Source organism: Numida meleagris, chromosome 8 (assembly GCF_002078875.1).
Source record: "Numida meleagris isolate 19003 breed g44 Domestic line chromosome 8, NumMel1.0, whole genome shotgun sequence".
Classification (NCBI taxonomy): Eukaryota; Metazoa; Chordata; class Aves; order Galliformes; family Numididae; genus Numida; species Numida meleagris.
Window position 1 is genome coordinate 6,031,087 of NC_034416.1, and position 24,021 is coordinate 6,055,107.

Genomic DNA, 24,021 nt, shown 5'->3' on the forward strand with positions numbered 1-24,021 from the left:
TCGTGCTGCTATCTGAAGCAGATTTTCCACTTTGAGCTAAGATTTGGAAAGTAGAGTTTAGATGTATAATCCCAATCTGATTTTGATACCCTCTCATAGAATTTGTGTGGCATGATCCTATTGTTGAGACAAAAATCTGGAACATTTGACCTGTGTGAATACTTTAGCTAGTCAAACATTTATAATATTGTCTTTAAATACAGAACCATAATGACACATAAGAAACAGATCAAGTCTGTGTGGTATTATTCATTGGAGAGTAAGGGAATTCACTATTACATGAATAGAAAGTGGGTCAACTCTGCGTTTACTCTCAAGTACAACAATGAAGCCTTGAGATGGTGTCCTACACAAGGGCATTGCTTGGATTTTTAAAAGGATAAAGTAAGTCAACTGCATGGGTCTGCACGAAGGGGTGAAGGATAGGGGGCAGGGAGTATTTGACACATTGTTTCTAAGGAATAATTGTTCTGCAACGAAACAATGAAAACAAAGAATGTATTGGAAAGTGAATCTTTTTGTTGGGGAGGTAAAAATTGATTGACTTTAAACCTGAAAAGCCAAATTTGAACCCTTCAGATGAAGGGCTTGTATACCAGCAAACAAATTCTCTCTCCTAAAAGCAGCACACGTGTGTGCATTTACATTTATACAAATTACCTTCCATTTTCCTCGTTCTACCTCCTTTTGTGTTTTGTTTGATCTTAATAAGAGTACTTCTGCATATGTCCTGGATTTTTTTAGATCTCTGGACTATTTCTAGTTCTTTGTAACTGTTAGAGCTCGGTTAGGGCATTGTAATACTTTTGAGAGAAAGCATGCTTTACAATTCCATGATTTAACTTTTAATCTTTGATATTTTTCTTTATTTACAATTTTGAGTTCGTATCCATAAATTGAGACGTCCTTGGTAGGTAGCAAAGAATCAAGCATATTGAATTGCTTTCCCTGAGTGTTCATAGAATATTATCTCTATAGTTGCATCTTCCAAGATAAGGTCTCTAATGTTACGTTAAGTTTCAGAGTTGTTTTGAAACAATGAAGAAATGTGTATCTAGTACTTTCGGTGGCCAGAACATCAAGCTCTTAGAATGCAACAAAAGAGATGCAAATACAGTAACTATGTCTTTATCTTTTCTACTGCACCTCAAAATAAGGTTGTCTTTCCATTGTCTATTTGGACAAGACGGATAGAAACATAGATGGACTTCACTATTGAAAAATAATATATAACTTGACAGTTATTTCTGTGGGAAAAATATGCTGTAAGTAGCAGATACTGTGTATCAGTACTTCATTTACAGTTTTAGGTAGTAAATAACCAAACCGATCAAGTTTGTTGCAGGTACCTCGTGTTTTGTAGAGTACTGATTAGTATCTGTTTTGTAGGCAGTAGTTTCAGAGATGTTTAAAGTCACATTGAATAAGATTTCTTTAGCGAGTGGCTACCCCATTGTGAGTCATTACCACTGACAGAAACTGGATAACATGTTAACATATGACATCTGCTTAAATGAATTGTTTCACTTGTGAGCTAGCTCATTTGATTTGAAATAATTTCTTCTCTCGCTGATCAAATAATTTCTAATGATACCTTGTATTTGCATATGTGTTGTTAGGGTAAAAATGTTTTAATAACATGGAAAAGGTTGAAAATTTTAAAAGTAAAAAAAATTAACATTTATGATTGCACTTCTCATTGGATCACTAACTTGAATTAGGTATAGCGGATGATTTATTCTTTCATATCACGCATTTATAATTTGCACTGGAAAAAAAAAAGTCCCAGGTGCTGTAATTTTTCAAAACAGATCTCTCAGCCATATGGAAATGTAAATTGCAAATTCAGTGCACAACAGAGTAATCCCTTGGTACAGAGCAACCAATTGCATTAAGCAACCACAGATAATATCCTTAAATATTCTGCAGAACAGCTTTATACTTAACTTCAAGTAGCAAGTAGAAATAATTTTGCAGTTATGAACTATGGATTACTGGTATTTCAATATACACAGGATTTCCTTGAGTTTACACTGAACAATAATGATGTTCGGTAACAGGCATGGCTTCAAATGGAAGTTAACTAGGATACAGAAGTGGTGCTGGGCATCTTAATCATTATTTTACATATGAAACAGCTTAGCTTCTAAACTTTAAGTATTGCTTGATACTGAGAAAGGAATATTTACTCCCAACTGGAGCAAGTCCTACATTTGTGGCAGATGGGTATCTGTTAATTCCTCAGAAACAGGTGAGGCCAGGAGTGCAAAAGTCTGCTATTAGCACAGAATAAGTCTGACTTTGAAATAGACTGCTGAAGTAGCTCCAGAAAAGCAAGCAAAAACTATGTAACCTTTCTTATACCTTAGCTTGTTCTTCAGTCTAAAAGGTTACCTGATATTTCCTTGGCTGTAATTTATTTGTGGAGGTTCCTCAAGAGTTAGGGCCTCCAGTTTCTCCAGATGAGAACTGTTATCAGCTGTTGCTCTGTACATAAACTTTGAAATACAAACAGGGCATCATCGCTGTTCTAGTAATTCTGTGAAATACAACTCTCATTGAACTCTCTTCTTCATGAGCATGCTAGAAAGCACGAAATGCTTCCAGGCTATTGCAGTATTTCACACTGGAATGCAAAAATAGAGTGAAATAAATATACTTTATTTTTTTTTGCTTCTGAGAAAAAAATTCCAATGTTCCCTAGCAAGAGTGGCAATAATATTGTAGTAAATTTTAGTGATATGAATAGTTTCAGAAAGAGATGCTGTCTATTAAAGAATGAATTGCCCTAAATATGATTAAATGTAATAAGCATTAATTCATTTTCAGTTTAATGGCTCTATTGCTTATCACATCAAACTCCTGTTAGTGATTGATCACCGTCATCTTCAGTTGTTTACGCTAGGAACTCCGAAGACTGTGTTCTAGATTTAAAGATAAACTGTAAGAGCTATTTTATTAATTTACCATTATATTCCATGCTTTTTTACTAATTGTAGTTTTGCTTATTTTGTGCAGTGTAATTTTACTTTTAAGAGATACTAGAAACTGCTGTGCTTAAGAAATACTGTTTTCCAGCATGTAACAGGGACTTGTAATTGAATGAAGAAACACCTTTATTTTCCTGAAGGCCAGAGTATCTATGAGGCTCAAGTTAATGATATGGAACCAATTAATGGTATGGAACAGTAGTGCCTCTTTAGGTATTTGGAAAGTCAATGAGGTAATCAAAGATTAAGCTGAGGCTCTAGTAAATGCAAGGTGCTGCACTTGGGCTGGGGCAATCCCAGGTATTTATACAAACTGGAGGAAGAACTCCTTGAAAGCAGCCCTGCGGAGAAGGACTTGGGGGTCCTGGTGGACGAGAAGCTGGACATGAGCCAGCAGTGTGCGCTGGCAGCCCAGAAGGCCAACTATGTTCTGGGCTGCATTAAAAGAGGAGCGGCCAGCAGGGAGAGGGAGGGGATTGTCCCCCCCTACTCAGCTCTTGTGAGGCCCCATCCGGAGTACTGCATCCAGGCTTGGGGTCCCCTGTACAAGAAAGACACAGAGCTCTTGGAACAGCTCCAGAGGAGGGCCACTAAGATGATCAGAAGGCTGGAGCACCTCTCCTACGAAGAAAGGTTGAGGGAACTGGGCTTGTTTATCTTAGAGCAGAGAAGGCTCTGGGGAGACCTCACTGTGGCCTTCCAGTACTTGAAGGGAGCATATAAACAGGCAGGGGTACAATTGTTCATGAGGGTGGATAGCTATAGGACAAGGGAGAGTGGTTTTAAACTGAGACAGGGGAGATTTAGGTTAGATATTAGGAGGAAGTTTTTCACTCAGGGTGGTGACGCACTGGAACAGGTTGCCCAAGGAGGTTGTGGATGCCCTGTCCCTGGAGGCATTCAAGGCCAGACTGGATGTGGCTCTGGGCAGCCTGGTCTAGTGATTGGTGACCCTGCACTCATCAGGGGGGTTGAAACTCGATGATCTTTGAGGTCCTTTTCAACCCAGGCCATTCTGTGATTCTATGATAAAACCTGTCTGGCATTTGGAGGCTGCTGAGTGACTGCAGTCAGAATATGTCACAAACTTGCTGAAATACACAATGTATAATTTTGGAGAGGGTATGTATCTTTGAAGAGTGGTAATAGTGGATAACAAAAACATCTGTATTGGAGAGGTAGGAGTATGTCCATGTTTCACTCACATACATTTACCTTCTACCGAGAATACATTTATTTCTGTTGAAGAAATTCTAAATTTGACCTTTATCAGTGTGGAATGGAGGTCCAATTTTTAAACAGTATGAGATAAGTTTTGGAAGTAGGCACATGAGTAAGAAGACAGTGTCTGCAGTACTCAAATCAGGTTATGATACAAGCTGTGTGAAGGCAGTGCTACATATGCTCTGGCAGCTTTTCTACAGAAGAATAGACATTTTTATTGTTATCAGTTGAATCTCCTTTCATACAATTCCCCTTTCTTTGTGTTTTAAGCCCCTTACAAACTCAGTCATTACATGTCACTATCAGTGTGCTTGAATATGTAGCTTAAAGCTACCTAAGCTGTTTTTTTTTTAGGAAGGGAATAGAAGTAGGACTGTACATGTCTACTCGAAAATAGAAATACATTTCTTAAGATTTACTGATCATTATTCCATTCCAGATGCGTGATTCTGTGGTACTTTTCAGTTATGGATACTCTTTATGTTATGCAGTGGCTAGGGGCAAAATTAAGATCTTGTGGCATGCTTAGATATTCTCTAAAAAGGTCTCAGAATACATGCAGGAAAGTTTATCTTAGAAAGCAGAGGTGTCTTAAGAGTGTAAAATCATACAAATGCTGGTTATTAGGGTGACAGAGAATACTAGATAGTGAACTTCATAGCCATGACACTAGATACTGTTCTTCATTAAACCAACTTGGATCAAAATAGGCTTTCTCACTGGTGTAGTGTAAAATCAGTGTTCCTACAAAACAGCTGAGCCAAGCATGATTAGGAAATTCTCATAAAATAATTTATTGTAATTTTCATGCCTCTTCCTGAAGTTTTCCTTTTATTTATTAATCCCACGCTTTGGAAATTTCCAAACTTTTCAGGAACATAAAATTAAATACCAAATAGGATGGGTTTTTTTGTGTGTTTGTTTACTTCTACATGTGTAAATCCAGGATATATTTGTCTAAGTTTCGGTCTGCTATTATGGATAACAGTAGCATAAAATTTCCACACCATTTCCTGACTCTGCAGAGATGATACTAGTGTTAACACTGATTTACGGATAGCATTGTGATTTATGTCCCCAGGAGCTTTGTTTGAAAGGAAGTGATTTTGAAACAGGAAGCCAGACATTGTATAAAAACGTAAGTACATAACTAGAGGAAAAAGCTGTGAAAAATAAATTATGAAAGATAAAAATGTATTTATTACTGTGCCCAGCTGGATGCTATAATTGTTGATAATAATGCAAGTGACTATTCTGATTTAAACCTGACTTTTTAATTGAACATAAGCACTCAGGAGAGCAGGGGAGGAAGAAAATGAACTTGCAGGTACTAACACACATGGCAAAATTTTGGTGTGATCAGGATTTGTTCAACTTTCCTTGATTGAAAAATAACTTTTAAGCCAAAGAAAGAAAGAAATTAGCATGAACAAATGAAATATTGTTTGAACTTACTTAAGTGTATTGTTGTCTGTTGTATTCACAAGTGCATATCTGCTTAGCATGAGTATTTTAGAGCAAACATGGTGATGCTCTGCTGTGTGGTGACATCTATTACAAGAAAATGTGCGTAAGCAGTTGTATAGCTGTATTTTCTCAAGAACTATCATAAGTTGATCCAATCAAAATGAAAAGGTGAAGTTTGTATGTGTGTCATTGTTTTGTGACTCCCCTCCCCCTTTCTTTTAATGGTTACTGAAGAACATATGTGAATATATATATTTATCTCAACAGTAGAAAACACTTCATAATGTATATAATTTATCATAATAATCATAATTTAACTCCTTGGGTGGCAATCACAAGCCACTTTTAAATCAAGTGTTAACAGTACTGTTATGTGGAAGTTGGGGTAAAATCAGCAGCTGAGATTAGTAGGTCAGGGAAAGCAACTACCTCGACCTGTTTAACTCTTGTCATTACAAGGTCATAGCATTCATCTTGCTAGTGAAGGAATTCAAATATTGAAAACATCTATCTGTCATTACCAGATCTCGACTGCATTTGCAGTTCCTTGTGGTGCGTTTTTGCTGAATTTTTCAAGCTTTTCAGAGTAGCTTCACTGAATTTAGGAAAATGTGCATCTGTGCTACTCCGTAAAATCAGATTTCTGATTTTTATTCACTCTGTCTCACTTCAATGTATGTGATAACTCAAACTGCAGTTGTAATGCTTCAACAAAATTCAGTGTCAGGTACATGGCCCTGCTGAGCTACAGTCAATGACTAGATGTTGACTACAGCTATTCTGCTTGATCTTTTGTTTAAGACAATACCAAGAACCATGTAAATACACAGAAATATCCACATCTGTTAATGAAAGAGTTCTTTAGCTCAATACAAGTTTTATTAATTAGCTTGAATGAATAGTATGATGAATTCAACTTGTTGAGTTTGGCACACAGTAGGAAAAAATGATTCTGAAATTTTCCCATTTAAGCCTTTGCTAGCTTGTTATTAGCTAATGATGGCTAAATATATATATATTTCCCCATACAAATGGAAATAATGTTTCAGTTTCTCTTTCAGAAGAGGGTGGCACACTGGAGGCTTTTTATTTCAGTTATTGAACTTGAGCATCTAGAATTCATTCCTCTTCTAAGGTGTAACTCGGTTATCATTAGACAACAATATTTCCATGTAAAAAGAAAATCATATGCAGAGATACTGCTGAGTTAAATGTTTTAATTTTGCTGTACTTAAATATACTCCTTAAGGTTAATATACAAAAGCTTTTTCCCATGACTTCCTGTGACCTTCACATTGTAACATATAAGCTGATTGGGTGTAGAGCAAGATGGATTTGTGCTGCATATTTTCTTCATCCAGTTACTGTGGGATAAATAAAACAGCAAATTATCTGAAGCTAAGTTATTTAAAGGTTCCTTGGCAAATACTGGTTTGTATGGAATGTGATGAGATAAATCCATGTGGATTTATTCTTACTGTAACTACGAACAAAAATATCCGATTCTTCTTGTCCAAATTCTTACAACTCTTCTTCACATTATTCCTAATGGCATAGGAGCTGAGCACAATCTTTAAAGTAGTAGTTCAAAGATGTTAGTCCTAGCAGTGCATGGGAAGAAACTGCAGACTCTTCAGCTCACAATGCTTCAAGGTCTGGGGTGGGGGTTGGGTGTAGGGTTGATAGCTTAGTGAGTAAACTGATGAATAGATTAAATGTGATCACTGGGGAATAACACATCCTAAGCTAAGTATATCCCCTTTGAGTTGGGAATATAGCTTTTCTTCCTTGGGCAACTAGACAGAACAAACAGCCTCTTAAAACTCTTGGGAAAACTGCTGTTAAAAAAAACAACAAGCAATTTGCATGAGAATCTTGCCTTATTTAATATCTTTGTAGTGAGTATAAAGAATGAAAATTGATCGAAAGCTGATTTTGTACACAAAACTAAAACTAGCAAATTAATTGCTGAACAGCTGTGAGTAGATTCATTTTCATACAAACATTAGTTGGATGCTCTTGGTCAATGACAGGCTAAAGATTGGCAATCAAATTCAATATGTTAGGTGGAATGAATATCATTTTCTTGTTTTGTTTTACTAGTTTATTCTCCCCTTCTTTCTCCATTGAGAATGGAAGAAAGTTGTCTCTTCACAGATTAGTCTGGAAATATGTGGAGGCTTCACGTAAAGATTTGGCCTCATGAAAGAAGCAGTGTAAGAAAATGCTAAGAACAGAAAGGATTTTCAGAAATCTGAGAAAAACATTTCTGTAAGTCTGTTCAGTGTTGTATCTCTGATATTGCTTTGGAAAATACATGTATTGTAAGACACATTCTACTAATTCTTACTTTAACATGATTTCTGAGCATAATTTATTGCTTTAATTTATTTGGAAAGGAGATGTTCCTTAATTATGCTTCCAAATTCCAATTTTAAGATGAAAACAGGAAAGCACTGAATAGTTATTGATTAGCTTCACTGAATATTTCTAATTGCTTCTGTGATCAGGAAAGAATTAAGATTTATACATTTAGTTGAAAAAAATAAATTATCTCCCCTCTTATTTGGAATTAAAATATTCATGCCAAAATTACCCCCCTCTTGCAGAATCTTGCCTTATATGCATCATTCCTTCTTCATGCAGCAGTACGTCAACATGCTCCAACAGTAAATATCACTTGAGATAACTGCAGCATTCTTCAGTAGTTTCAGCATCTACACTGTCCTATATAAATAAGTCATAGCTTTAAAAAGCTTAATTGGGACAGTACTGAATCATAAAACGTTCTAAGTTGTGGAGGTGAATTATGCTAACAGTATTTTACATTTGGGGATGTGATGCTGCCCTCTAATGGCTGACTCACAGGGAGTAGATTCTATTATCTGGTGAAGCATGCAACAAACATATTCTGAAAAAGAGCAAACCTATGCTTAGGACTGAAGTAAGAAGATTCACATTACAGTCTCTTACACAGGAAGGATTAAATCTTTTACCTGCATCATAAAATAGCTTTCTTCTGTAAAGTGGCTAAAATTACATTGGTTTGTTTGGGGAAAGAGAAAAGATACTAAAAATATTAATATTTTAAGCCATTTCATGTCTACTAATAACACTGATGCTAAGTACTAGCAGTACGTTACAGTGTGCAACAAAGTATTTGAATTTTGCAATGAATACATTTTTCCAGGGCAGAACCCATGAACTGTATAGCCTCTGAATGATATGTAAAAGTTATTTTTCAGCTTAACTATGTAATTGTAATAAAGGAGAATTCAAGTACTCCTTTAATTTCAAAGAACTATAAAGCACAAATCTCATTCTCTGAGTTAGTGCTAAAAACACACAAATTTCCTGGTCAGTCACACTGTGCAAGATAACAAAACAGATGCTTAGCTTTTGATTGTAGTAGGTTCTCCATGAAAAAAAGCTACTAACAATGTTAAAAGTCTGATTAACATGAGCATTCAAAGACACTGGTGCAGTCTGACTGCCTTATATATGAAAGCCTCATGCTGTCAAAGTATTTACATATCATAGAGTGTTCTTTCAAGTGGTTAAGAGACTTCTATGTTTAAGCCACAATTTTTTCTTTCCTTAAATGATGCCATTTTGCCTTTGTCATGTGTAATGTTGCAGATTCTTCACTTTTGTAGCTGAGTAGTTCAATGAGATATCTTTTTTTCACTTTTAAAATATAAGTCCTAAAGTTAAATTGATCTGAGCTTCTGGGAGGCTGCTAAGGTAGACTGCCTTGAGATCCACTGAAAGTCTTCATACAGGACTGCATGTTGATTCAGCTTTTTCCTTTGCGCTTCCCTTATGTGACTGTTATCTTGTAGTAACAGGTATAAGGTTGATTGCTGGTATTGTGAGTGCACAGTAAAAAGCTTACTTTGACAGGAAGTCTCAAGGAGATTAATATATCCCATGGCGGATTTGTGAAGTTCACCAGTAGATGAGCAAATGGACAGTCAAAGATCGAAATTATCTCTGAAAACTCTTGTCACTGTCTTGAGTAGCTGGCAAAATGGCCATTGCAGAGAACTGAGCATTTCTGCTAAAACAGGATTTATTGACTACTGGTAATTAAACCAACTTCTGCTTCATTTACAGCCAAATGTTTGGGGTTTGTTTATTTGTTATAATTCATATTCAGACACTTTCCCAAACAAACTTGCATATGAGAAGGGGTCAGTAACATTAGAACTATGAAAATATATTTGCAACAGGAGACTGGTAATACCTAATTTGAAACCCCTGGAGTATCACCCCTGTTCTGGTGCTTTATGGCTGAAGAATGCTAATATTTCTTTAAAATGTTCTTCTCCATTGAGTCACTGTAAGATATACAATAGAAAACTATGGTTCCTGCAGTCTTCTAGAATGTCACTTAGTCATTCAAAATAGCTAAAGCTAGTATTAATGCACATTTGTTGTAGAGTTTGAATACTTTAGAATTTCTAGACTTGGGTTAGTAATCTTCTTGAATAAAGTTACAATGGACTGAAGTTAGGAAAAAAACTCATCAGGAGAAAGAAATCCTGAGCAGTATACCCTGATGTGTCTCAGGAACTGTAGCTATTCCGCAGGTGACAGGCAGAATTGTGTAATAAAATGAATTGACTGGCTGTACCACTTAATAGAAGGGAGAGGCTAGAACAATAGTGATGTAATTTTACTAACTTGATAGGTCATAAAACAGTGAGATTTTACCTGCTCAAAGCAGGTGTCTAAAGTGACAAATGGCATTAGACAAACCACGGGAAACTTGAGTATAGTCTGTTCACCAAGGCAGTGTAATCCAATCACTCTAAGTGGATAGTGTAGATGATTTTCCATGGAATATTTCAGCACTTCAAAAGGTGATTGGGTTTCAATTTTGAGCAAATGACAAGGATTTCAAAGGAGTTTCTGAAGAAGAGTACGTCTCTGTTCAACACTTTGGTGATCAGTTCACTGAAGTCAGAGACAGTTACTTAACTTTGGGGCAACCTAGCAGATATGCTGCAGAAGAGCCAAGCACAAGAACTGGTAGGAATTGTATCTGATACAGCTGTTGGTTAGAAACCATTCTGAAATGACCTCCAAAAAATGACATTTGGAAAAAAAAATACCAACTTGGCCACAAATGTCACCTCAACCACTTTAGCCAGTTATGATGATAAAAGTGCTACGAGCTTAAATTTTACTTAAAGCAATTTTTAAATTTTGCATTGTTGTAATAGAGCTAGGACAAAAATAGGATCAAAATGATACTGTACTGAGGGTTTTTTGTTGTCCAAGACTAGAGGACTAGTGCAAGATGATCTACTAAATGAAAGAGATTTCTGCAAAGTCTCATCCACTGAGACTGATTACCAGTCAAATACTCCATGGTGGTCACATCTTGCTGAGTATTTGATGTTGGTCTGTTGATTTATGTAGGTACATTACCACAGTTATTTTACGTACCTGTAGTGTAGTTTTCTGTACAGGATATACCACTATAATGTTTTTACAGGAAAACATAATGACCTAGCATGAACTGTATGAGGATATACTACCAATGTGTCTGTGCATGTACGTAAGTGCATATGTTACTGATGTCAGATATCCTTTCTAGTTGTCCGGAACTTCTGGGATACAGACTTTGTCTTGCAGGTAGGGTGGTGGTGGGATTCAAATACCTGATGATCATAAAGCTGCCAAATAACTTAGGCTTCAAACTGTGTACTTGAAGCAACTAACTGAAGGCTTAGGAAAACAAATAATAGCAAAACTAGATAATGTATTTTTTGAATAAATGTTAAAACTAATGTAAGAGACCAGTGTATTTCTGTTTGTAATGCAGAACAGAGCATCCCAACTTGAGTTATCTCTAGACTTTCTGCCAGATTTTATAGATCAGATTCAGTTGCTTAACATAATATATTTTTAGTCCCTCTGTTTTCTCTCAGTCTCTGGAGGTGGAATACTGCATTACATGTTCTTTCTGCTGGGCATGATGAAGAATTGCTAAAATACTTGGCATACGGGTAGTTATAGCTTTTCTTGTCGAAAGTTTAATAGTTTAATTTAGAAACAGTTGTCATAGGACAACCTGAATTTAAAATAGCTTTTACACATATATAAGAAAGCTTGAATTGCTGCTTCCACTTTACACTCTTTTCCATAATGAACAGGGATGTTCCTGGGACTCTGATCAGGAATCTGTTGAAAATAGATCTTTGGTCAAGATGAAAGCAGATGAAATCCATATCAATACCTACTATCAATACCTAATACTATTTTGAATATAATTTTTGTTGAGGGTAGGAAAGCATCTATTCAGTGACAAAACATTAGCTACAGTTAGCATGTGTAAAGATGAAATGAAAGCAATTTTTAGTCTTTCCTCTTAGTTTTGGTAAACTATAAGGACAGCAGTCATGGTGGTACAAATAGTGTTTGACCATTGATGACAAGCCTTACTGAAATTATCAGAAAAGAAAGGCAATGGAATAAATAACTGCAAAAGTTGATTTTTTTTTGAAGTTTTTTAACTCAGTGTACACACTGGCATTAAATAGAATGGGAAGAATACTGCAAAGAGAGTAAAAAATAACTTAGCCTTGTAGAACTGTAGAGCATTACTACAGATAGGCTGCAAGATGAAAGAGCTGTCTTGGCACATTATGATTCAAAGATCTGCAGCCTCATCTGCCTTTGTATCCTAAGGAGTTTTTCTTAGGAGTTTCATTCTTCGGATATCACACTGAAATGTGGGTTAAGTTGCTGCATTTTGTCTGAATTTTCAACAGTATTTTTCCTTTACCGTTTTCTTCTGTCATTACCCCTTTTTCTTTCTGTTGACTTGGCTCTTAAGTTCCCACATATATGGTTATTGGAGTGATATGCTGAGAAATATAAACGCACATTGATTGGTTGGGTGCTTTTGGACACATGGCATTCACAACAGCAATACTTGAAACTGAGATGCTGAAGTCCATGAGCTAGATAGTAACTGAACAGTACTGCATTGGATTGCATTAACATCTAAGTTAATTGTGTAATATCTGCAGTACGTTTATTTTCATGGAGCTTTGTGAGGTTTCAGCAAAGAAGGAAATAATGTTTGGTGTGATAAAGACAGTAAACACAGTGGGAGGTCTCTATCTCATATCAAGCAATAATATTTTGCATGTGGAGATGCATAGCAAGATGAATTCAGGTCATTACTTAGATTTATTATGTGAAGTAAAAAACAAAAAACAAACAAACATAAATCTGTCTTGATTCTATCTAGTAGCATGTAATACTGGAAAAACAAAACTATGTTTTTCTCAGCAGTAGAAGAGGAAAACCATTCATTCTGTTCTTCTGAAGTAGAAGGGTACTCTGGCTGGCAGTGAACCAGCAATTCCATTGTGAAGGAGGGGGCTCATTTTATTTCCTGTTACAGTAAGAACGTTTCTTGGATCAATGTCCCAATTTATTGCGTGATGAGAGCTTAGCAAATGTTTTTCAGTTCGTTTAAGTGGTGTTCTTGACAAAAGTCTATTAAGGTCTGTTCTCCTGTTGCCTTCTCTTTTATTCAGAGTTAACTGGGATTAATCTTCATAGAAAATAAGAGCGTTACTGGATATTTTGACTTCACTCCCTTTCCATTATTCTTGAGGCCATAAATGTTAACTTTAAATTAAAAAAAAAGTATTATCTTTCATGCTGTGGAACTATTAAATTGAGGGATCATTTGTTGGACAATTAATAATTTCTTCTAAAATGTTCAGTTCCTTTGCTGCATTTTTAAGCTTGAATTGTTGTCTAATACTCCTTTTTTTTTCCAGTTCTAATGATGATTTAATGATAATTAATCATTTAATGATAAATGATGTTTTTATTGAAAATTAATTGTTCTGTTCAGTCATCTTTAGTACAGGCTGTCCAGTTTTCATGTAATCCTGTAGCTTTGTTTTTCATCCCATCCTAAGACATCAAAGGTGAAATCTTAATTTTACTATTTTTAGCAACATGCCTCAACATAGTTACTCCTGTCTTCCTATGCAGTGTGAAAAACAGATATTTCATTAAGTCTTACTGGCTCTTCTGGGCTTTTTATGGCTTGGAAGAAGCAATGAGACTGCTCTCTGGATAGAAGTTTAGAACTAACTAATGAAAGTTCTGGGATAGCCTGCAGTCGTAAATACATTTACCAGTTTAACTTCTGGACAAGTAAACATGCCCTTAATTTTGAGAGTGATAAATTAGTTTCTCTCCTCTCTTCTTACATAGCTTAATCTCTCTCCTATACCATCAAATTACAATCTCACACATTATTAATCCTATTTAACATTAAGATGTACAGAAAGTTCTTCTGGCTGCCAAAGTGCAAGATTATGAGAGCATTGCCTGTGGTTTGTGCTGTGATGCTTGGCTCTCTAAGGAAAGCAGAGAAACTGGGGAAAGGTAATATTGGTTTTAATTTAATACTTGATATCAGCAAGCATTTAGAGGGCAGAAAATTCTTCTGGAAGAATTAAGGGATGCCTAAAAATAACATAGGAACATAGCTGTTGAACTGTTCTGAGAGGATTTCTATGTGTATTTTGGCTCAGCATTTACCCTGTGAAAACCAGTTTTTGTGCTGTGAAAGTAGTTGGAAGAGCTGACCAATACTGGAGCTTCATTAGTAAAACTGCTACACTTGCTTGTGGTTATCTGTAATCTTCCTAGCAATCGTAGTTTAACAGGGATGAAAGCTTTTAGTTTACATAGTGTTGTGTGTGTGCTCTAGATCATAACTTGAACTACTGAAAAGGAAAAGAACACACCTCATTTAATGTTAACTGTATATTTTAAGCCATACAGCCTTTACACATACAAAATTCTCTCTGAATGTTGGCACATGGCTTGCAAGTACTGAGTAAATCAAGTCTGCCCTATTGTTTATTCTCAGAGTTCTTGCAACCTGTACTGGCTCTGGCCTGTACTCAGCAGTGAGTTAAGCTTACTCCAGGTAAATTATGTGATGTAGATGAGTGCCTGAACACTCTCCTGCTTTCTATGTCAATAACCTTCCATACATACCATATCTCCATCTAGAGAGCTGAATGTAGCCAGCATACTCATGAGTTTGAACTGTTCTTGTGTCCACAAGTGAAAATTTGTACCATAAACTGACTTTGGCATGCCAATGGGATTCTGCTTCTCTAGCACTGCTCTTCAATTTCTACCTACAGCGAGGAGGATTATTATGTAAATGGAAAGATCTAACTGTGCTGTATTTCTTTATTTTAGAGAATGAGAATGACTTAATAGACTCACCTTTTCTAAAGATTTCCAGTTAACTATAAATATTCTTCTTTAACCCTGTTAAATTTATATTAAATTTGTGGCTAGTTCTAATAGTTCTATGGATATATTGTATGTATTTTTACTTGGATATTCTTTGCTCATGTGTTTCTTGATTTAGTCTTGTAAGAGTTTTCATGGATTAACTATTCTATCCTCAGTCTTCCTTGGTTTTGAAATCTAGGTTTATGGAAAACAAAATGCTTAAGATCCTGTTCAAAAGAGAAATAACTGAACTCATCTGATTTATGAATCAGATAATCACTAGTATGACTTTTATCAGACCTTAACACTTTATTATTATTATTTCTCTAGCCTTAAAAGCTTGGGTTAATCATTCTCAATCCAATGAAAAAAATAGTTTCAAACTAAGCTAATAAATTTGAAAGCATGGTTTCTAAATCCTTTAAATGATCCTTCATACAGATGCAAAAGTAGATATTACTAATCTATGGTAAGAGGTGGGTAAAATTGCAGGGAACTCTTGTTTCTGTCATTAGAGAATCAGTGTTAATAAGTCAGATCAGCTATTTTCATTTAGGCAATATATAAAAAAAAAACACATGTTTACTTGCTTTACCAGCTGTCATAAAATTTTGGAGGAAAAGTTTGCATCTAAGCTCTCCAAGGGGAATATTTTAGAGAAGTATTTTAACCTTTATAGCTTGCAAAACCAATTGCTTCTTTTTTCCCATAAAGTATTTTTTGGCTGAGATTCTAATACAGCAAAGCATTAGATGTGAGGAAAAGTACCAGCTCTGAAGAAAATAACTGGACTGCCTTCTAGTGGTTTTAGTTATAGATTACTCTTCACAAAAAACTCATCTCTTCAAGTGAATCATATCATTCCACTTTTAATATGCCCCCTCAAAAAAAAAAAAAAAAAACAACCAAAAAAAAACCTCTTAATATTCAACAACTAAAAGTGTAGTTTTGTGATATTTACATTTTGAGATGCACAAGGCAGATCGTAGTAGTCATTTAAGGGCAAAAGGAATAATCATTATTTTGAGTAGTGTGTAGGCATCTACTGCTAGATGAGGAGAGGTTAAGTTTTTTAATTCCTTTGAATAGTTAATTATTTTAAATTTGATTTGTTATTAGACACCAGAAAAAGAGCACGTGACATGAAACTAGTAAAGGTATTCATCTGAGAAGGTGTAGGAGATCTGAATGTTAGCTATTAAGGAAATAAACAGACCTAAACGGACAGAAATTGTTGCAACTCCCTTGTAAATTTTCTTGTTGTCATAGCAAGTATTATTGTACATTTCTCTTCCACTACTGCTTGTCAGTAGAAAATATTAACAACTCTGTAAATAGATGTATGTTTTTCTGGGTACTGACTTTAATGTACACACACTGTATTCTCCAGATGATTCATTTGGAGTTCATCTTAATGTTAACAGGAAAGAAAGCTTATTATTATTGCCACTGTCAGCATTATTATGAATTCGCAACTTTGTGTAATGTTTTGTGGTTATTCTGTTTCCCATGAGGGACTGAAGCTTACAGTGGTGAGAGTGAAGAACTTTTTTTTCTTGTTAGGATGATATGACTGAAATGACATAATAAATTATATCCCGAAATCAGAACATTCTAGAAAAGTTCTCGTCTTTACTACGAGCCCTAGTATTGACACTTTCTTACTCTTATTGCGAAGAAAAGGAATGACACTTCTGAAGTCTGATTTAATTCAAGAAATAACATAATTACAGATGCAAAGATATTTAGTGCTATTTCTTGTGTGCTGATATAAGAAGAGATATTACTGGAGGCAGTGTCAACTTCGTAATGAAAGCTTCTTTGGAGGCTGTGTTAAAGGCAATTCTCTATGGTAAAGTTATGGAGGTACAACTGAAGAGCTGTGAAGATTGCCACATTTGCATCAGCGTACGTTAAGGTGCACTTTGCAAGAAGGTAACAATTGGCAAAATTAAACTTGAAGTAAGTCAGCAGAAAAGTTAGGTAATGAGATCTTGGTTTTACCTGGATAACAGCTGTGCAAAGATGCTGAAGAAAGGAAACTGATAACTGATGAATTGTGACACAAATTGAGGTATATTTGTCATAACTGAAGGGATAAGCATATACAGGGATGGCAGCAGTGTTCAAGGACACTATAATATAGAGGGTGACAGGAGAGTCTTGAATCAGCAAATTATGATCAAATTTCTGAAGAGGCTGACCACTGAGATTTATAGCATTCAGTGTGGAGTACTAGTGTTTGCAGGCTCTTTAGTTTCTGACATTAAAATGAAACAAGGCAGTTGTAATTTATGTTGATCAAGGTAAGTAACATGTAGAGGCAAAAGTTATGAGATTTATTAAAAATGGTCCAGCTATTTACTAACACAATAATAATAACGTTTAGAACTAGAGAAGAAAAAAACATTCCCTCCCCTTGGTGTCTGAAGTGTCTTGTGCTACTTCTGTTGTTTTTTTCCAATTGTTGATAAAAACACAATTCCTTTGAATTTATTCATGCTCTTAGGCTCACAGATATTAGTGTCAATCTGATTTCCTGTCTTTTTTTAGTCACCATTGGCGACTAACAGAGCTAAATAGTTCTTAAGTTTGAACCCCAAAACAATATTGTAAAATCATATTTTATTTGTCCTTCAAGTGTTTCTCGCCTTTCTCTCTTCTCAAGAATAATTTTTTTTCCCAACATGCAATTGAGGTTTTCATGCTTGAGAGTCTCTAACCACATCATAGTTTATGTACATATTTTTATTGTGCTAAGTCAAACACAGAATTTGAAATGTTTAGTTAAAATGAAGTGTTAATTTTCAGTAGACTGTAGTCCCTATTAACCTTAGAGGTGTTCAGAACTTCTAGCTAATATTCTTTGGTTGCTTGGGGGGCAGTTGAATTTAAAGCAGTTCTCTTTATATTCTACTTCAGTCTCTGCAATCATTGTCCTTATTTCTGTAATAAAACTGCACATGCACTTCATGTTCTCAATGTAGCAGTTATCTGACAGAGAAACACATAAATGGGAATTAGTGTTTTTCATTTAATTTAAGTGCTCACCTTAATTCAGTTTGATTCTAGATTTCTGTCATAAGAGATTGGGTAGGTTTCTTGTAGGTTCTTATTTCTCACTGACATCTCTAAGGAGAACAAAGATATAGATTAAAAACCTTTCCTTCATAAATATGTTCAGCTAACTGACAATAATCAATTAAAAATACAATCTGGAGGAAGAATTAAACTAACCAGAAAGATAGTTTAAAAATAAACTTTAAAGGACTCAAATCATTATTGATCAGAAATACTTCAGGGACATTAGCAATATATTTGATAGTTGCCAAGGAAACATAACCTTCCCAGTGACAGTATGCATTGCACGTAATAACTGAAGTAAATCTGACAATAACTGATCCACTTCAGCATATCTGTTCTTCCTTCAGTGTCTGCAAAAATTGTAAATGTGTTTACATCCAGCTAGATTAGTACTCACTGTATATGCTGCACCATTACTACTTTATATTTGAAGTTGCAATTCAATTCAAAACAAAAGTGGGATATCAGTTCTTCCTGATTGAAACAGGCAGCAGGTGTGCACCTAGCTTGCCATTCTTGATTAACCATGGAGCATTTTGGAGGAGGTAAAGGCTACTACAGACTCAAAAATTGGATTATGTTTATGCTGCATATTGATGCAATACAGAATCAGCTTATCCAACCCAGGAAGTCTAAAATAGCAGCAGACAGTTTTTGCAGTGTTTTATAGTGTAGCTTAACTCGTGCATACAGAACTCTATAACAGTGTAGCAAATGCAGCATGAACTTCATCTATTTTTTTGTGCCTGAGGGTGAATGGCAGTGTTGAGTGGAAGAAATTCCCTGTTCAGTTAAGGTGGAAATCCAGTGAAGAACCTAGGGAGTAACCAGAACCTATGTGAAATATAAAAATATTCACACATTAAGATTAGTTCTAAAGTATCAAATTATGATAATGGGAGATTTAAAAGACATGTCTAAGCAAAGTTGCCAAAATGGATCCTCTACAAAGCAAGTGACCCTCCTTCTTGAAGTGATAAGTAAAATCTAAAAGATGAGGGAAAAATGCCTGGTGAAGAGGCATGTGTAACATCTAAGAGGCAAGGATTTCCAACTACATGTTCCTTAGTGCTATGAATGAATCAAGGGGACATAACCTACAGGTGACTTCTTTAGCTATGATTAAAGCTTTAGACTCAAATTGGTACTAGAAGTGTTTATGAGTAGTCATAATATACTTGATATAATACTCTTGAAGGAGGCTAATGTTGGTGCTGTGAGAGTGCAGGTTAAAGATAGGAAAATTGTTTGTGAAAACTTGGATTTGACAGTGAAGCTTCAATAGATGTGAGCATTTCTCTCTTTCATTGCTGCAAGAGTCACAACATTATTACATGTGTGATGTTGTGCTTGGGTGAAGCATTTGTCCAGGATCTTGGGATTTGTAAGAGTGAGCCCTCACTACTATGTCTCAGGCAGTAAATAGGCTCTCACAAGAGAGTAACATCAACCTGTGTATAGGACACTGCTGCAGGGTGTGAGCATGGGTCATTTGCCTGCAGTGCTAATTACATGAATTCAAGTAAGTAGGTGATAGATAATTTTAAGGTCTCATGAGAAATATTCAGAAAACTGAATAATGTTTTTTTACTCGCCAAACGCGCATTTGCACAGATTTCACCTTGCCTGCAAAATTGATTTTTACACATTAAGGAGATTGTTTTATAATTTAACAGTACATAATTCTTATGTCATTTTAATGCTGGCATTTGGATGATTTTTAAATGAGTCTTACGAAGAAATGAACGTTAATGACTTGATTGAAAAGTGGCTGAAATAATCCCAAGAAGTATTTTTACACCATAAATTCATGTACATACTTGTCATATTTTATTTAAATGATTGCTCTCTGTTTCCCCCCATTTCTAGGTTGATCTTCATTTTATAAAATAAATCATGGTGAAAATTCAGTGAAGACTACTCCATTTTGTAAGCAGCTGAAATATGCTTGTTTCTTTTATCCAAGTACAATTTGGTAATGGATCACAGCTCTTGCTTGCTGCTGTGGTACTGTGATATTCGGCAGCCAGAAAGCCCTTTCTGAGCGGGAGAAGGAAGAGACTGAGAATAGATTGAATTAAATATGAATCTCATCTTTATGGAGGAGGAGCCAGTTAGAGATTTAAATCATAAAGCATTTCCTGAGGCACACAATCTACCTAGAACTAAATTATTCAGAAAACAGTACCTTTTTCCGAAAGTATGAAATGCAAGTGATATAACTTTGGTGAAGCATCTGTGAGTTTATTTTTGTACTGGCAAAGAAAATAGCTTACACCTTAATTTGGATCTTCTAACTAGGGACTTTATCGTGTCACTAAATACTAATTGCTTACTTTTTACCTTTACCCTGTGCTTACGGTCTGGGCATTGACATCTTTGTGTTGGAAATGTTTATATTTAAAACATATGATTTACAAATCAATTCTTGAATGATTATCATAAATTCTTTAATATGCATATCTTAATTTACCTTTGTGTGAAGCAAACAGAAAGATAAGACATTACCCAAATCCGTTTTAATACCTTGATCATACTTAACAAAATCTTTAACACATACATTTGTATATGGAAGGAACAGGCAGCCTGTCTTTGTATGTGGAAGCAATGTTTGTTAAATCGTTCTGCTTTTTTTATCGAAAAGCTAATGAACGACGAAAGTGATATAAATAGTCCAAGTAAAACATGCAATAGCATTTGAGTTGTATATTACTGTCATGGAAAGCATTTTTTTTAACACAGCTCCAAAAATAAGAATTTCAGAGATTGTTTTCATTAATTTATAAGCTTGTAATGAAGTTTTAAACTAAACTCAAGATGTTCATTTAAAGTTTAAAGAATCTGTTCTTCAAAGTGACGTTTAAGTTTGGACGCTCTCTTTGGAGTGGAGGCAGACAAATCTGGGTGCACTTGATGTCATTGGTGTAGAAGTATCTGTTCATTTTAAACTTTGGAACTGTGGACAAAATGGTGTAGGCTTTCTTTGATTTGTAACAGAGAAGTCTGGTGACTTCCCTTCCTTATTCCTGTGTCAGTAGCACAGGTATCCCCTGTTCTTACAAAAACAGGAGAATTCATCTTTTTCTATGGCTCTTTGATTTGTTGCTGGAGGACTTAATAAGAATATAGAGCAGAAAATACTCAAAAGTACATAATGGCCTAGCTCTCTGAAGCAACATCAAAGTCATTTATTTAATATCTGTAAAAAAAAAAGTGTCATATCATTAATAAAATGCTCTTCTTTGAGAAGATTCTTATCTGAAGCAACAGAAAAATCTTTTTTAAATAAACAACAAACTCAAGTAACTTCAGGCAGTTTAGGAAAAGCTCTTCACAGAAAATGTGATCTTGGCATTCTTGATAATTTTTAAATAGCATTTTTAATGTTGCTTTAATAATAGAGCTAGTTTGATGTATCCTTTTTTCATGTTCATTCTATTCACAGTAATAGCTATTATATTTAGTCACAGTTTCTGAATGTCTGCACATAAATTTTTAGGAGTGCACTGGAGACCAAAATCCAATTTCATTGTGCCAGACAGAATTCCTTTTTTTCTTTAAAGAACATCTCATTTTGTTTTCCTCACTCCCCTTGGATTCTGTGGAATTTCCTCTTCACGTTTTGCTGTTCAAGTGCTCTATTTCCTGCTATCAAGAAGAGATCTTAAATTCCTGTTATCACTACACATATATCCTTTCACAGGTTTATTATATGTTCTTCAGCCCTCTTTTATATCAAATGGTGATATTATAAATGGATCTTGTGTTTTAAATGAGTATTGAAATAAATTGCTAATGGTGTATATGCTGTCATAAGCTCTTAACACCTTGTAGAGTCTTAATTTACCTCTAGTATGATGTAAATAGGATTACTGGCAGTGTACAGTGGAAGTAAATCGTTATAGATAATCAGTTGTGATAATCAACACTTTTACGGACTTAATGGTAAATATGCAGTTGCTTCTCTTGGCAGGCTTTTGTGTGAATGTACTGAGTTCCTCAGTTCTGTGTGGGTTACAAGCAGGAGAGGGATGTTTGCTTTTTGGGTTTTTTTTGTTTGTTTGTTTTGTTTTTGTTTTCAACTATTATTATTGTTGTTGATACTCAAGGAATAAGAGATTTACCCTGGAAGAAATGCTAAAACATTTTTTTTTTCATTTATCCAACCCCCACGGTTCTGTGATTCTGTGACTGAGCAGCTTGTGGAAACGAAGTGAACATTCACAGTCATGCCCTATCAGACATAGCTTTGACAGTCTCAGATAGTGATTTTAAAAAGTACTTATATGTCACTGGCAATAAAGGGAAGAGGAAAGGAAGAACAAAAGGTCAGTGAAGCCTGCTATGCACATGCTTATGTACATGTAGTTTCACCTGAGCACAAAAGCTGCACAAAAATGCTCCAAGTTACTAAGAAGGGCTTCGTTAGTTTATGACTTCTGCAGTTTGATTTTGGGTTGGTTCCTGGTATTTGCAAATCCTTCGCTCTTCTCAGGAGTCTTCTACTCTTAGTTCCTAAACGGCGGCAAGTCTATGTGGCTCGGAGAAGCTGCTGCAATGCGGAGCACTGGGAAAGAGGAAAAAAAAGCGATCAGGAAGCCTGCAGTATATGAGCAATCTCCTCCTTCAGCAGTGTTCTTGAGCTTTAAGACAGCAAGCAGCAAGGAAAGGAGAACAGGAATGGGCAGCTGTCATCCTTACTGTTTAGCCACAGACATTTTAACAGAAAACAGTTCATCAGGAGTAAACCAAAAACAAATAGTTGCACCATCTGTTATGGTGAGAGCAGCCATATGGAATGAAGTTCAAAGAGTATTGTATTATAATTGTTAACTCTTTGAGTTCGTTCATGTTGTACTCAAGTGGGTGAAATGTGGCAGCTACTGATTACAACTGTCTTGTTGGCCTAAGATGGTGTTGTTTTCACATCTCACCAATAGTATCAGAGTTTTACGTAGTATGTGATATCTGAGGGCTCAGTTTTGGTCAAACCAATTGTAATCAGGAGTTGCAAGGGGGAAAAAACAGTATCCTATGGATAGATAAAAGCTCTTGAAGTTTTATGCTCCATTTCATCCTTAGTTCTGGCTAATTGTATATGCACCAGTCTAAGCTAGAAGGAGAAGTAAGAAAAAAAGTGACTTTCTAAACGAGTAGCTCTGAACATATTCTGGACTTCACAGAAGCATTGGCTGCGTGTTGACATGGAGATGAATTTGAAAAAGTCTGATGTTATGCATTTTCATCCTCTATCGTGTACTTTGCTTATTTTCCCAAAGTAGCTGTGTTTTCTAATTAAAGGAAATATAAACTGATTTTAAGATACCTTGCTAGTTTGGCTATTACTACAGTAAAGTTTCTACAAATGTTTGAATTCCTTTTAGCAAGGACTAGAGTACACTGTAAAAGAGAAACGTTCTTCAGTACCTTGTATGCAGTTTGGAAGAATTGCAAGAGTTACTAGAAGGACAAAAATAAAGGGTCTTATTAACTTATCAAGATTCCATTGAAGCATCTTGTGCTTTTTCATCTCTTCTAAAAACTGAATTTGAATTGGTAAGAAATAGGGAAATTTCTATTATTATATTTTGATAGTTGATAGGAACAGTAATATCTCAGTATTTTGTGTGGTGAAAAGCCTGAGAAAAATTAAAATTCTTTCAGTAAGAAAACATCTTTCTGGGGGAGGTAGGAGGATGGAATACAAGAAAAGCATCTTTTTAATGTCAGATATCTAATATTTACATGTTGTAGAAAATGACCTTGTTATGGATATAGTGCTTACTGATAATCTGGAGATGCAATAGTAAGGATCTAAAGCTAGTCATATGGTCTTGTAGCTTGGATTTTAATCATGTTACTATATGACTGTTTACAATATCGTAGCAAGGTGTAGGAAGTATAAAGAAATAACTTTGCAATACAGTCACTAAAATGCAGGCTCTGAATTGTGTCTGTG

At 35.3% G+C, this 24,021-nt stretch overlaps 1 long non-coding RNA gene across 12 annotated transcripts in view; it reads left to right on the forward strand.

Moving 5' to 3' along the window:
• Nucleotides 1-24,021, forward strand: part of LOC110403001 — a 97,254-nt gene that overhangs the window by 11,608 nt on the left and 61,625 nt on the right. For 3 of the 12 annotated variants that reach the window (XR_002441451.1, XR_002441449.1, XR_002441446.1), the window contains one exon: nt 5,296-5,352. The exons of the other annotated variants lie outside the window; for them this stretch is intronic. This is a non-coding gene — a long non-coding RNA (uncharacterized LOC110403001). The remainder of the gene's footprint in view (nt 1-5,295; nt 5,353-24,021) is intronic. 12 annotated transcript variants of the gene reach the window in all.